General features: G+C 45.9%; 1 protein-coding gene across 1 annotated transcript in view; it reads right to left on the bottom strand.

Annotated features, from left to right (window-relative positions):
• LOC118075944 (transmembrane protein 132C) overlaps window positions 1-14,290 on the bottom strand; it is a 273,846-nt gene that overhangs the window by 40,276 nt on the left and 219,280 nt on the right. The gene's annotated exons all lie outside the window — the stretch shown is intronic.

Below are 14,290 nucleotides of genomic sequence, written 5' to 3'. Positions count from 1 at the left end.
GGATGATGGGAATTGTAGTCCAAAACATCTGGAGAGCCGAAGTTTGGGGATGCCTGCTCTACACCTTCCAGACTAAACCACTGGATATGTATGGTATCTCTATAATGTTCTTGTGCATTGACAAATGTGCACTATGGATTTAGGGAGCTTGTTGCCACAGGGTGTGGTGTTGGCTCCCTAGCTTAGATTGCTTTAAAGGGGATTAAACACATTCGAGGAACACATGCAGTTCAACAATGGCCAACCAGGTGAAATGAAATGAACCACCATGTTCAAAGACCAGGTGGAGACTGATAACTGAGAGCCAGTGTGGTGTAATGGTTAAGGTATTGAATTAGGACCCGGGAGACCTTGGTCCAAACCCCTACTCAGTCATGAAGCTCCCTGAGTGTCCTTGGGTCAGTCACTGCCTCTCAGTTTAACCTACCTCACAGGGTGGTTGTGGGGATGAAATGGGGGGGGGGACCATGTACACCAACTTGACCTCCTTGGTGAAAAGGTGAGATATGATTGCAATAAATGCCGTGAAACAGCAGTTGCTGGGGGGGGGCATCAGGACCTGGCTTTTGTTTTCATGCTCTGCTTCCAGAGGTACGTGGCTGATCACTGTGGCAAACAGGATCCTGGATCAGGTGGTCCCCTGGCCTGAACTTGCAGAACCCTTTTTGGGTTTTGCATGCTAAGTGCACACACTAGCAGGTGCAGAAGCAAGCAGACAGGCCATACGACTCTGACAGTGATATCATCGGAATATCAGGAGCCATACTGGATCAGGCCAGAGGTCCACCTGATCCAGCATCCTGTTTGCCATGGTGGACAGTCAGATGTTGCCAGGAGGTCCACAGGCAGATTATGAGCACGTTAGCACTCTCTCAGTCATGATCCTCAGCAACTGGTATAGGCAGTCAGTACAGCAGACCTGCAACTTATGTTGTATTATTATTATTATTATTATTATTATTATTATTATTATTATTATTATTATTATTATTCACACATCTGGCTGGGTTGCTCCAGCCCCCCTAATTGGCTCCCAACAAAATAATAAAAATACAATAAAACAAAATATCAACCATTAAAAACTTCCCTTCAGAAGGGACTGCAGCTTTGTGTGGGTGTCAGGAAAATAAATAAATGGAAATGGGGGGGGGGCAACAGTTGGAAGGGGCCACCTGAGATCTCGTGATATCTCATGATTGATTGATTGATTATATTTCAAATGAATTCCAAAGTGGCAACACAATAGAACATCACAAATATAGCATTAATCATAGATGAAATAACCAGTGAAACAATTACAATCTATAAAACACTGTAAACAAAGCAACGACCAATACATAAGGTAAACATCACCATTAAAGCAAAGTCATATTATATGATTAACAAATCAATACAGCATTTATAATTTCTAAAACAATATTAACAACATTAACAAAATAGCAACCAAAAAATAAACTAAGCATTACAAGTCCCATAATCCCTGACTGTTGGCTGTGCTGCCCAGGGTTGATAAGAGTTGGGAGTCCAACAACATCTGGAGGGCAGCAGGCTCTCCACCCCAATGCTGCTTCTGCTCTCCGCCCCTGCAACCTCTGGTAGAGAGGGAAGTGTGACATTTTGGGGAGCCATTAGGTTGGTTTCAGAAAAGGTACCGCATAAACCACATAAATGTTGAGCCGCTCAGAGGGAACCTTCAGTGAGCTTCCCTATCTCTAATGCAGGGGTCCGCAACCTTTTTCAGCCGTGGGCCGGTCGACCATCCCTCAGACCATGTGGTGGGCTGGACTATATATTTTTTTTTTCTAAATGAATGAATTCCTGTGCCCCACAAATACCCCAGAGGTTCATTTTAAACAAAAGCACACATTCTACTCAGGTAAAAACACCAGGCAGGCCCCACAAATAACCCAGAGATGGATTTTAAATAAAAGGACACATTTTACTAATGTAAAAGCACGCTGATTCCTGGACTGTCCGCAGGCCGGATTGAGACCACATCCGGCCCCCGAGCCTTAGGTTGCCTATCCCTGGTCTTGGCTATCCACAGAAACTCTAGGAAGCACCCTGGACAGTGTCGCTTTAAGGCAGGGATGGGGAAATGTTTGGCCTTCTCTGTGCTCTACTTCCGGTGAGCCGCAGCCATCAGAAAGAAGTGTGAGATAGCCCTCCGGGGAATCTCGTGGCACGGGGTTTTTTAGAGGTTCTGCAAAGGCTCAGTGGACCTCAGAACCTCAAGGGGACTACCTCGAGGGACGTGGCACCTGGCAGCCCCTCGGGTTTGATTAATAGATCCGAGGACGGGATTGAGCTGGCGCGCAAAGAGGAAAGCACCACTAACCCCGCATTGCGCAGTCTCTGGCTTCTGATGAAAGCGGCAAGCTTCCAAGATCAAGAAGCGAATCTGGAATTACAATTGGATATATCCATTGAATATTGGCAAAGATTGAAAAGATTCGGACAGCTGAGGGGCAAAAAAAGGAAATCCGTCCCAGCAGCGGTGAGGAAAGATGGCGCATGAAACAATGTTGCAGGAATAAAAGTGGAAGAGAACAACCCTGCAGAGTGAGTGTTGAACAAAAAATCCTCAGTTACTTTGTTTAAAGTCCTGAGGTAAAATTAACTTTGTGGCAATCTTTATTTTATTTGGAGTTAAAGGGGATTTTTTCCCCTGTCCTGGGGAAAGACTCTGCACGTTGGTTGGGAGAAAATTAATGTGCTGCTCTCCAACCATTTGAAGTGTGGTCCACAACATCTTGAGGGCTACCACTTTGGCGACCCTGGACCTAGACTAATTCCCCAGCTGAAACTGCCCAGGCAAAAGCAAGAAAGGACCTCCAAAACTTGAAACGCAGCTCTTCGTGAACACAGTTTCTTTCAAAAGAGTTCTGATCTAAATGAAAAGCGGATTGCTTTTTCATGTAGTTTTATCTTTGTTGAACCCCATATCCTGGTCTCCCTTTTGCAAAGAACTTCAAAGTTTGCCAGATGCAGGTTTTCAACTTGCAGCCCTAGAAAATGACTGGAACATTTTGCAAAAGCAGCAACAGAGGTCAAAAGGAAGAATTTTTTTGTTTGTTGTCGACTTAAATATGGATCAAAGAAGGTACCCACTGATTCCTTTCCCGTTGTTTGAAAACCATACCCTCCCCCTCTAACCCCCACCCCTTTCTTAGGATGCTTTGCTGCCAGTTGGATTCCTTCCACTGAGGAACAAAAGAAAAAAAGGATTAAACAGTTGAGGTGGCAAATGGGGTCATCTCAGGTGAAGTTGCCCTTTGGCTATCATTTATAGCAAAAGCCAGGACATCTTATTCAAGCATTGTCATGCATTATTATGAAGCTGCAACCTCTGCCCATTTCCAGCGATGTTCCCACCTACCATGATTGTGCATGCTGATATTATGATTCTAGTCTATTCTCATCATCATCACGAAGGCAGTGTCAGGAGTATGGGCAGGAGTCAGGCTCTGGGGCCTGTAGTACTTTGCAGGACTGGGGCCTGCCTCAGCTTGTGCTGGAGAAGCTAGGAGTGGCCACTCAGGTGAGGCCTCAGCTTGTGCTGGAGAAGCTAGGAGTGGTCACTCAGGTGAGGCCACTTGATATCTCACTGCACCTGGTGGCAGGAGCTGGGAGGGATAAAAGCTCAGCATTTCCCTTCAGCTCTTTGCCACAGCAATGCTATCCCTGCCTGGTTGTATCTGGCCTCTTGCTCCTTGGACCCTTGCCTTGCTGACGCCTTGATCCTTGACCCTTGACCCTTGGACCTTTGCTTTGCCAACACCTTGCTCCTTGATTCAGGAAGTGCCCATTTCCAGTGATGTTCCCACCTACCATAATTGTGTATGCTGATATTATGATTCTAGTCTATTCTTACTCTTACTACAAGTCCCATCATCCCTGACCGTAGGCTGTGCTGCCCAGGGTTGATGGGAGTTGGGAGTCCAACAGCATCTGGAGGGCAGTAGGCTCTTCACCCCAATGTTGCTTCTGCTCTCCATCCCTGCAACCTCTGGTAGAGAGGGAAGTGTGACATATGTTCCATTTCAACACCACTTGGCATTGGGCTTCTTTAGCTCACTCTGTCCTGAAATAACCAGCCCCTTCTGCTGCCATCTCCACACCCCTCCCACTTAGCCACTCTACAGTTATGGCTGGGTTGGGGGGTGTCTTTCAGCCCCAAGGGCCACATTGTGTTCTGGGCAGCTTTCCAGGGACCACATGCCAGTGGCAAAAGTGGGTGGAGCTATTCATGCAAATGTTACCTCTGTACAGTTGGCTAGTTTCTGCAAACACTTCTCTATCCTCTGCCAAGACAAACAAGAAGTATTGCCATAGATTGACGATACATTCTAGTCAGGTAAAGACTCTCAGTGAGGTTGTGAATCAAGGCCAGTGGGGGGCTGTGGCCTGAGGAGAGATGGTTTGGCCTGGGGAGAGTTTTGAGGGCCAGATAGAGAGGGCTGGAGGGCCACATTTGGCTCCTGGGTCAGATGTTCCCCGTCTGTGCTGAAGACGTTTCTCTGGAAGCAGGTGTCTCTCAATGGGCCTTTTTTCTGAGTAGCTATACCAAGGATTGCACTGTGAACCATCTCTCTTTCCTTTTCCAAGACTTTTGGCGAGTTTATGAATGGGTATTACAAAGCTATGGACTAACTTATGGAATTTCACTGGTTCCATTCCTACTCATGGACGCAAAATGGTCTACTTGTCTTTTATCGTATCTGTAATTAAGACACTTCAATCCCCTGCCCTTGGCTAATGGTTTCATTACAGAAAACCTGCATATGAATGGATTTATTTTGATTAATTACTTTGGGGACTTACATCTGGGAGGAAAGAAATCAAAGGCATGGCTTGTTGCGCTAATGGCTTGCTGAATTTTTATATCCCTGCCTCCAAATACTCCCACATAAACCAGCATCTAAAACTGCAAGAATAGCCAGCTTCAGGAGTATTCATTAAAAAGCATCTAACAGGTAACATTAGCATCATTACAGATGACTGACATTAGTCTGGGATGGGTAGCTATTGTGCTAGCTCAACCAGAATACAGGAGTGGAAGGCTAATAGTTCATCTCTGTCAAAATCAATTGTGATTTATTAGCCTAGGAACTGTCTAAGTTCATAAATCATAGGGGTGCAACTGTTGGATTCAGAGGAATGTATTTTCCACCTCCATGTGTGCTGCTGGGAAACACAAGTCTGTGTAACATGCATTCCCATTAGTCAAATGGCACCAGAGACCATGAGACAGAATCAAGTAGGTAGCTTAGGAGGAAGAAGCAACATGAAAGAAGTGTGGGAAAAGTAGATAGAGAAATGCTTTAGTATCTCTTTCAAAACACTATAACTTGTGGATATCCAATGAAACGGAACATTGGAAGATTCAGGGTAGACAAAAGAAAGGACTTTCTAAAAGAAGTGCCATGGTTGGATCACTTCCTGGTGCAAATGGATTTCTCCACGACCCTTCCCCTCTGCAGAGAGGCGTTGTACTTTCACAATGATTTCTGCATTCGTGATGATGGCATAAACGGCCTCAGTCCAGAATATCTGACGGAGCATCTCCACCCCCATTGTTCTGCTTGGACACTGAGGTCCAGCTCCAATGACCTTCTGGTGGTTCCCTCACTGTGAGAAGTGAGGTTACAGGGAACCAGCCAGAGGACCTTCTTTGTGGTGGTGCTGGCACTGTGGAACACCTTCCCATCAGAGGTCAAGGAGATAAACAACTAACTGACTTTTAGCAAACATCTGAAGGCAGCCCTGTTTAGGTAAGTTTTTAATGTTTGATTCTATTTTTAATATTCTGTTGGGAGCCGCCCAGAGTGGCTGAGGAAACCCAGCCAGATGGGCAGGGTATAAATAAAAAATTATTATTATATTACCAAATGGGGAGGGGTTGACAATAATGGGTGGATGGAGGAAGTCAGCACCAATGGGTCCAACTAAAAAGGGAGAGATCAAAGGGCAAGGGAACTCTCACAGGACCTAGCTGTAATATTTGCTTCATCTAATTTTGTAAATCAGGAACCGCCAACCTTTGAGGGCTGGTGAACACATTTGGAATTTTGAACAAATGCCATGGGCGGCAGTCGCAAAACAGATGCCATGATGACATGACACACCATGAAATGGTTGCAATATCTAAAAGAGCAGAAAAAGAGAAGTACAACATGGCTCGGGTGTGTCTTCCATCAATGGAAGAAAGGGCACTTACACCAGCAACCACAGGGAGAAGCTCTTCACACTCCTCCTCTGTTCAGAATGAGAAAGACAGTAGGCATTCAATTCTTCCATACAATGGAATGTTCATTGCAGGATGGTTCCTACCCAGGAAATGAGTATAAAGAGGAAGCCGTCACTCATGGATTGTTGATTTCTGAGGGGGTATTCACTGGCACCTTTCATGCAGGGCCGGTGCTAGGGTTTTGGGCGCCCTAGGCAAGGTCACCTTCTGCCCCCCCCCCAGTGTGAATGGCAGGAGGGATGAAAAGGGGCACAGAGCCCATGTTGCTGGCCTGGGCAGTGGACGCTGTCTCCGCGCCGCTGCTGGCGCCGCTTCCTTTCTGCTCTCTGCCGCTTCCCGCTCGGCCCAGAGGTGCTCCTGCAGCCAATCAGAAGATGAGGGCGCCTCTGGGCCGAGCAAGAGGAAGCGGCCGGAAGCAGCCGAGAGCAGGAAAGAAGCGGCGCTGGCAGCGGCACGGAGTCAGCATCTGCCGCCCAGGCCAGCCTCCGGAAGGCACGCACAGCAGCAGCGGCCTCAGAGGAGGATCACCTCCCGCGTCCTCCTCCCCCCGGGTGCCCCCGTTCGCCAGGTGCCGTGGCGCCCCCAGCCTGAGCCTAGGCTGGCCAGCGCAGCACCCCTCAATTTCGGCGCTCTAGGCAATGGCCTAGTTTGCCTATATTAGCGCGCTGGCCCTGCTTTCATGGGTGCCATAGGAACCCATACACACTGCCATCTGACGGAGTTATGTTATGCTATGGATATTGTTTTGGTGACCGACGTAAGACTGGAGTGTGCCACAAGGGACTTGGTCTGTTTTGCTCTTACAATGATAACATAAAATGGATGCTGCTCTCCGTTTCCATCCCTGATCTGTTACTCCCCGCAGAACTGCTTCCCTCCATGCGATGAGTTGTGGAAACCTTGGTTTCTACCACATCTTGCTTGAGTGCCACTGTGGTCTAAACCATTGAGCCTAGGGCTTGCCGACTGGAAGGTCGGCGCTTCGAATCCCCGCGACGGGGTGAGCTCCCGTTGCTCGGTCCCAGCTTCTGCCAACCTAGCAGTTTGAAAGCATGTCAAAGTGCAAGTAGATAAATAGGTACTGCTTCAGCGGGAAGGTAAACAGCTTTTCCGTGTGCTGCTCTGGTTCGCCAGAAATGGCTTAGTCATGCTGGCCGCATGACCCAGAAAAACTGTCTACGGACAAACGCCGGTTCCCTTGGCCAGTAAAGTGAGATGAGCACCACAACCCGAGAGTTGTTCGTGACTTGACTTAACGGTCAGGGATCATTTACTTTAAATTCAGGAAGGACTACAGAACAGAAAGCAAAGAGCAGGAGAAAGAAGGAAAGTGACTTGACTTTATATTTAAATGGAAGCATTTTGCCAATTCTTTGACCAAGGGGCCTTCATTTTCTAGGGTCTGTATAAAGGTAAAGGGACCCCTGACCGTTAGGTCCAGTCGTGTTCAACTCTGAGGTTGTGGCACTCATCTCACTCTATAGGCCGAGGGAGCTGGCATTTGTCTGCAGACAGCTTCTGGGTCATGCGGCCAGCATGACTAAGCCGCTTCTGGCGAACCAGAGCAGCGCACGGAAGCGCTGTTTACCTTTCCGCCAAAGCGGAAGAGTTGAGATGATAAAGTTTCAAGTGCAGGTAAAGCTGCTTTTTTTTCTGCTGCAAACAGACAGGAGTAAATTAATTCCCAAACACTCCCAGTATACAAAGGGGAGCATAATTACTTCATGTAAATAGATAATTAACAGGCAACAACATTAAAAAGCATTTTTCTTGCTTGTTTCTCGAATGACTTGATAGGCACAATGAATTGGTGGTACAAGCAGAAAAACTGCCCCCCCCATTTAATCCCATGCAGGAGAGGCAGAGTTTAAAAAGTGATTGATGAGTTGCATTTTCAACCAAACTCCCAAAGAGCTTCTGATTTCATCACAGATCCTAGAAATTTCACTGCTTCTCTCTAACTCAAAAATAAATTATTCCCCCAACTACAAAGACTGAATAAAGATTTCATTTTGTGCTAGCCTTTCAGGCCACAAGCCTAGACATGCTTACCTGAGATGCTGGCAGTAAATCCCATTGAACTGAATGGGGGTTATATATGGGTAGAGAGAACAGGAGTGGAGAAACATTTTTCGAACTGCTAGGTTGGCAGGAGCTGGGACCGAGCAACAGGAGCTCACCCCATCGTGGGGATTCGAACCGCTGACCTTCTGATCAGCAAGCCCTAGGCTCTGTGGTTTAGATCACAGCGCCACCTGTGTTCCAGTAGAGTCATAGCACAGACAAAAAGACTCAAGGAGGATGGAAAGCAGGTGAGATCTGGGAGAGAAGGTATGATTGGGGAGATGGCATGGTGTGAGAAGAGACCTATGGGTCATATAGGGAGACTTGAAAGGTTGCATTTGACCCCTGAGTATGAAGTTCCCCAGCCCTGTTTTAACATTTAGACCTCATGACTTGTTGTTGTTGTTTAGTCGTTTAGTTGTGTCCGACTCTTCGTGACCCCATGGACCAGAGCACGCCAGGCACTCCTGTCTTCCACTGCCTCCCGCAGTTTGGTCAAACTCATGTTGGTAGCTTCGAGAACACTGTCCAACCATCTCGTCCTCTGTCGTCCCCTTCTCCTAGTGCCCTCAATCTTCCCCAATATCAGGGTCTTTTCCAAGGATTCTTCTCTTCTCATGAGGTGGCCAAAGTATTGGAGCCTCAGCTTCACGATCTGTCCTTCCAGTGAGCGACCTCATGACTATGACAATATTATTAACATAAGTCAAGTAATCACATTTATATTTAAGCAAATTGATTCGAGTCTCAGGCATTGGATATGTTAAGTTTTAAGGACTTGAAACTTGGTCTTTAAAATAAAATAAAAGTGAGCACTTTGGACACAGTACTACATACGGAAGCCTTTCTTTGTTTTGGAAGACTTTAGATGTGTTGTTGTTTTTTAAGCTGCATGAGTAGGGAAGAAACAGCAAGGCAAGGTGTTTGTAGGGTGTTGGAACAAAACTCCACAACAAAACTCACAACAACATGGACTTCATTGCATATTCAGAAACTGTGAAGCCACATTACGGATCAGCCTGACATTGCAATCACAGATTAGAGTTATTATCCACAGTGGCGATTACAGCTGATTAGCAGCGGAACATTGTTAGGCAAGGGATTCTGTTTATCAACATAATCCTGTGATTAAAATAGCCCTTTGGCCAACTTGACTTGTGAACACTCACACGTATGCACTCAGCACAAGAGCTAAGGGAAGGGAGGAAGAACACAGCCAGAAACACTTGGGGAAAACCAAGTGTTTTTTAAGTGGCAAGGTGTGCAACTCGGAGCATAGACAAACCTACAGAGCAAACCTACAGAGCTATAAAACTGAAATGTAAGGGCATGTGTGTGGGTGAAGGAAAACTCATTTTACCCCAGTAATTAATCTGCTGGATTAGTTTATAAAGGCCATCCTGATTCCATCACAGTCTGCAGAATGGGTATACAGTGGAACCTTGGTTTATGAACACCTTGGTTTACGAATTTTCTGTTTACGAACGCTGTGGACCCATCTGGAACGCATTAATTCACTTTCCATTACTTTCAATGGGAAAGTTCGCTTCAGTTTATGAACGCTTCAGTTTATGAACAGACTTTCAGAACCAATTACACCCATGCTTCGGGTTAAGTACGCTTCAGGTTGAGTACTCCGCGGACCCGTCTTGAACGGATTAATCCACTTTCCATTACTTTCAATGGGAAAGTTCGCTTCAGTTTATGAACGCTTCAGTTTATGAACAGACTTCCAGAACCAATTGTGTTCATAAACCGAGGTACCACTGTAGTAAGAAATGCCCTACTTTAACAGGATTGTGTTAAGGATACTCTCCTAAGTGAGGTGGGCAACTTCTATCTTGTGGACCTAATTAGGCCTGTCAAAGGTCCCAATTTCACCTCTGTCTGTTTCCCTGAAAGCATGCCCACCATATCCACACCTTGCATGATAAGTGATGGTTCCTTTGCAAGCCGGTGCCAATCAGCTGATAGGAGCCAATAGGGTGCTCTCGGAGGATCAGCTGCCCTTTAGGATCTCCCTAGTAAAGCTGCTACAAGGTATGTCCTGACACCTAACTTTGTAACAAAGCCAAGAGGGGTTGCCCTTGACAACGATTGCCTGATTAGCATGGTTACAGACCGTGCTGGTCTGAGTCGAAGCAAATAAAAAATTTCCTTCAGTAGCACCTTAAAGACCAACTAAGTTTTTATTTTGGTATGAGCTTTTGTGTGCATGCACACTTCGTCAGATACACCTGTTTCAAGTGTATCTGATGAAGTGTGCATGCACACGAAAGCTCATACCAAAATAAAAACTTAGTTGGTCTTTAAGGTGCTACTGAAGGAATTTTTTTTATTTTGCTCTGATTAGCATGGTCATTGACATCATGCAAATGGACTTCAAAGGGGCTCACTGTAACCACTAATCTGCAGTTGCAGCAATCCCCTTTTAATTTGCTATCTCTCCTGCCTTTATGCATGAAGTTACACATTGGGAGTGACTGAATCCTAGCCCAGGGGCCTTATCCAGCCCCCAAGTCAATTTTGCTGCCTTTCATCCAAGTTCCAACACATTTTGTCAGGAGCAGCAATTCGAAAAGTGTACGCACAGCACTGAGATGGGTGGGGAGACCGAACATTCTCTGCCTGGCCCAATGGCCTGGTGTGGATGAAAGTTACCTGCCCTTTGGGCAATCAGAATGATCATCTGATGAGCAGAGAAGGGAAAACAGCCCCCTTCCTCGGCTGAATTGCACAGATCAGTTGTGGCGGGATGGCTGTGCATTCCCTTCACCTGTCTGCCATGTGTGTGGGGTGTGTGCACGAGAGGGTAGGGTGCAGGTTGGCCATGGCCACCACTTCATGCGGCCCCCAGAGAGAGAATGTGGCCCTTGGGCTAAAAAAAGGTTAATTATCTCTGTTATAAGGACGCGGGTGCATAGCTGCCAAGTTTTCCCTTTTCTAGCAAGGAAGCCTATTCAGCATAAGGGAAAATCCCTTTAAAAAAGGGATAACTTGGCAGCTATGCATGGGTGGCACTGACTGTGGTCTAAACCACAGAACCAAGGGCTTGCCGATCGAAAGGTCGGCGGTTTGAATCCCCGCGACGGGGTGAGCTCCTGTTGCTCGGTCCCTGCTCCTGCCAACCTAGCAGTTTGAAATTACGTCAAAGTGCAAGTAGATAAATAGGTAAACGGTGTTTCCGCGCGCTGGTCTGGTTTGCCAGAAGCGGCTTAGTCATACTCCGGCGGGAAGGTAAACAGCGTTTCCGTGTGCTGCTCTGGTTCGCCAGAAGCGGCTTAGTCATGCTGGCCACATGACCCGGAAGCTGTACGTTGGCTCCCTTGGCCAGTAAAGCGAGATGAGCGCTGCAACGCCAGAGTCGTCTACGACTGGACCTAATGGTCAGGGGTCCCTCTACATTTACCAGCTTTAGCTTCCTCAACTAGGTGCCCTCCAGATGTTTTGGGTTTTGTGTCTCTCTTCATCCCTGGCTATTGCCCATGCTAGCTGTGGCTGATGGGAATTGTAATCCTAAACAGACAAAGGCCACCAGGTTGGAGATAGGTTTACTTGGTCCCTTTTTCTGTCACCAAGCATGCCTTGATGCCATGCCTATAAAGCTGCTTATTTAATTTTGCTTCCAGCCACTTGTTCTTTTCCCAAACAACGTGACTTAAGACAAAGTCCTGCCAGCCTTTGTGAGTGGGTGGAAGGAACAGGATGCATAGACCTGCCTCTCCTCTGATTCACCCTGAATGAATTGCAGTGCCTTAGTTTTAAAAGTCTCTGCATAGAGGCAACCATTAATTAAATAGCCCTTTCTTATAGAAAAATCGGGATCACTGGCACCACTTTCGAGTGTTTAGAAATGCACATGCAGTCCTGCCTTCCTTAAAATACATGCCAGTCAATCATTTTCAGTGGACCTGAGACCCTGACATCTCTAAGACAGCAGGGGGTGAGGGGAGTGTGCCACACTCCTCAATTCAGATGCCTCAGAGCTATCTTTAAGATCCTTGATGCCTCTTCTGAAGTGCCTTTGAAGTGGTCACCCTGTTAACACCCGGACTGGCAAAGAAAAAAAAAGTGGCAATCGACAGACGGCTCCTTTTGATGTGCCACATGACGGTTGCATTGCTAAAATTCAATTATGCAAGCTATCAAAACTTTTTTTAAAAAAAATAAAATAAAATATCCAGTTTCCCATCAAGGAGAGCAACATAAAACACTTCCAAACAAATTGAAATAACATTTTTGTGATGTAAGGTAATGGATCATGATTAGGATTTTGCCTTGAGTCTAACTGTGTATATGTGGTTGGAAAGAGAAAGAAGGAAAGAAGGAAAGAAGGAAAGGAAAGGAAAGGAAAGGAAGAAAGGAAGGAAGGAAGGAAGGAAGGAAGGAAGGAAGGAAGGAAGGAAGAAAGAGAGGGAGGGAGGGAGGGAGGGAGGGAGGGAGGGAGGGAGGGAGGGAGGAAGGAAGGAAGGAAGGAAGGAAGGAAGAAAGAAAGAAAGAAAGAAAGAAAGAGCAATGGCCTAGAGGCATGACTTCCTAACCGCTAAATTTCAGATACATCAGGCAAAGGATGCCCATTTTAGAGGCAAATAAACAAAAATTTAGTGTGGACAATGAAAACGAAAACACCTTATTCCATTATGATATCAAACCAGTTGAGAGTACATGGCTTTAATTTTAATTTTAAAAACAAAGATGCACAACTTTCTTTGAGGGATGGGGAAACATGCTATGGCAAGAAGTACCATTACTTGTGCCACCCCTTTATGGCAGTATAATGTGGGCAGCTGCACTGTGTGGGGGCTGCCAGCTCTTCCAGTCATCGTTTTCTTTAAAAAAAAAAAAACCTTTACAAAATTGATAAGATGATTGCATTAGATAATCCAGCTCTAGCAGTAATGAGAAATGCAAATTAATAAGGACATGAAATAGAATCTGTGGCACGCCTTCACACATGGTTGCTTCTCTTTTCACCCTCTGAAAAGCTGTAGATGTGGAAAGTTCCCCCCTCTTTTCTCTCCCAACCCATCATAATCCATGTGTCTCAACTGTGATAAAGACCCCACTTCTTAATCTCAACCCGCCCCCCTTCAACTCAGGACTCTCTGCTTGGAAGAGTTGTAATGCTAAATATAATTAGGCATAGTTCAGTGAAAAGACAAGTATTATTTGACCGTTGCCTCCATTTGCTAAGAAAAAGAATACACATTTCAAGATATGGCGGCAGCTGGACATCATCGGAAGAGAATGGATTTCCCAGTGCATGCTGGGAAAGCACAAGATTATTGCTACTTTCCTTATTAGGGCTGCAAACCAGTTAAAAGATTTCCAGCTGATTAATTGCCTGGCATTTAAACAATGCATTGATTAGCTAATCAATAAAGTAAAATTAAAGGCCTGCAGCACACGAGATTTAGCTACATACTGCAAAAAGATGTAAACTCCAGCTGCCCACTCCTGCCACCCACAACTGCTTGTTCTATTAGCTTCTTATTCTCCCTCCTTCCTTCCTTTCATACTAGGAACTATGGCAAGCTATGGACCATAAACAAGGCCATGGTGCTGATTCAGAGTTCATTCAGTTAAGGACCATGGATAGCAACACTACAGTTGAGGCAGAAGGAGCAAGTTGTTCCAGCACTAGCATGCAGCAGCTGTCGAAGTGTTAAGTAGTCAAGATTAAAGACCCTCCCCTTTATTTATTTATTTATCTATTTAATCATATTTCTGGGCCACCTTTTTGGGAAACCCTCACAGCAAAAGCCAGTAAAAGAAATATTATGCTAGCCATCTAAAACATTTTATCCACAGAAGAAGCAAGAATATTGCAAATTCGACACCTGCAAAAGAAGTGTTTACAAGGCCTTCCAAAATGTTTGCTGCTTGGTAGCCTTCCAGAGATGAACAGGAATGGAGTGTCAGAGCTGTGGAGCCACCACAGAAAATACCCTCTCTTTCATCCCTGTTATTCTTCGT

Source organism: Zootoca vivipara, chromosome 17, assembly GCF_963506605.1.
Source record: "Zootoca vivipara chromosome 17, rZooViv1.1, whole genome shotgun sequence".
Lineage (NCBI taxonomy): Eukaryota > Metazoa > Chordata > Lepidosauria > Squamata > Lacertidae > Zootoca > Zootoca vivipara.
Note: the sequence above shows the minus strand (reverse complement) of the source record. Positions and strands in the feature narration are given on the sequence as shown.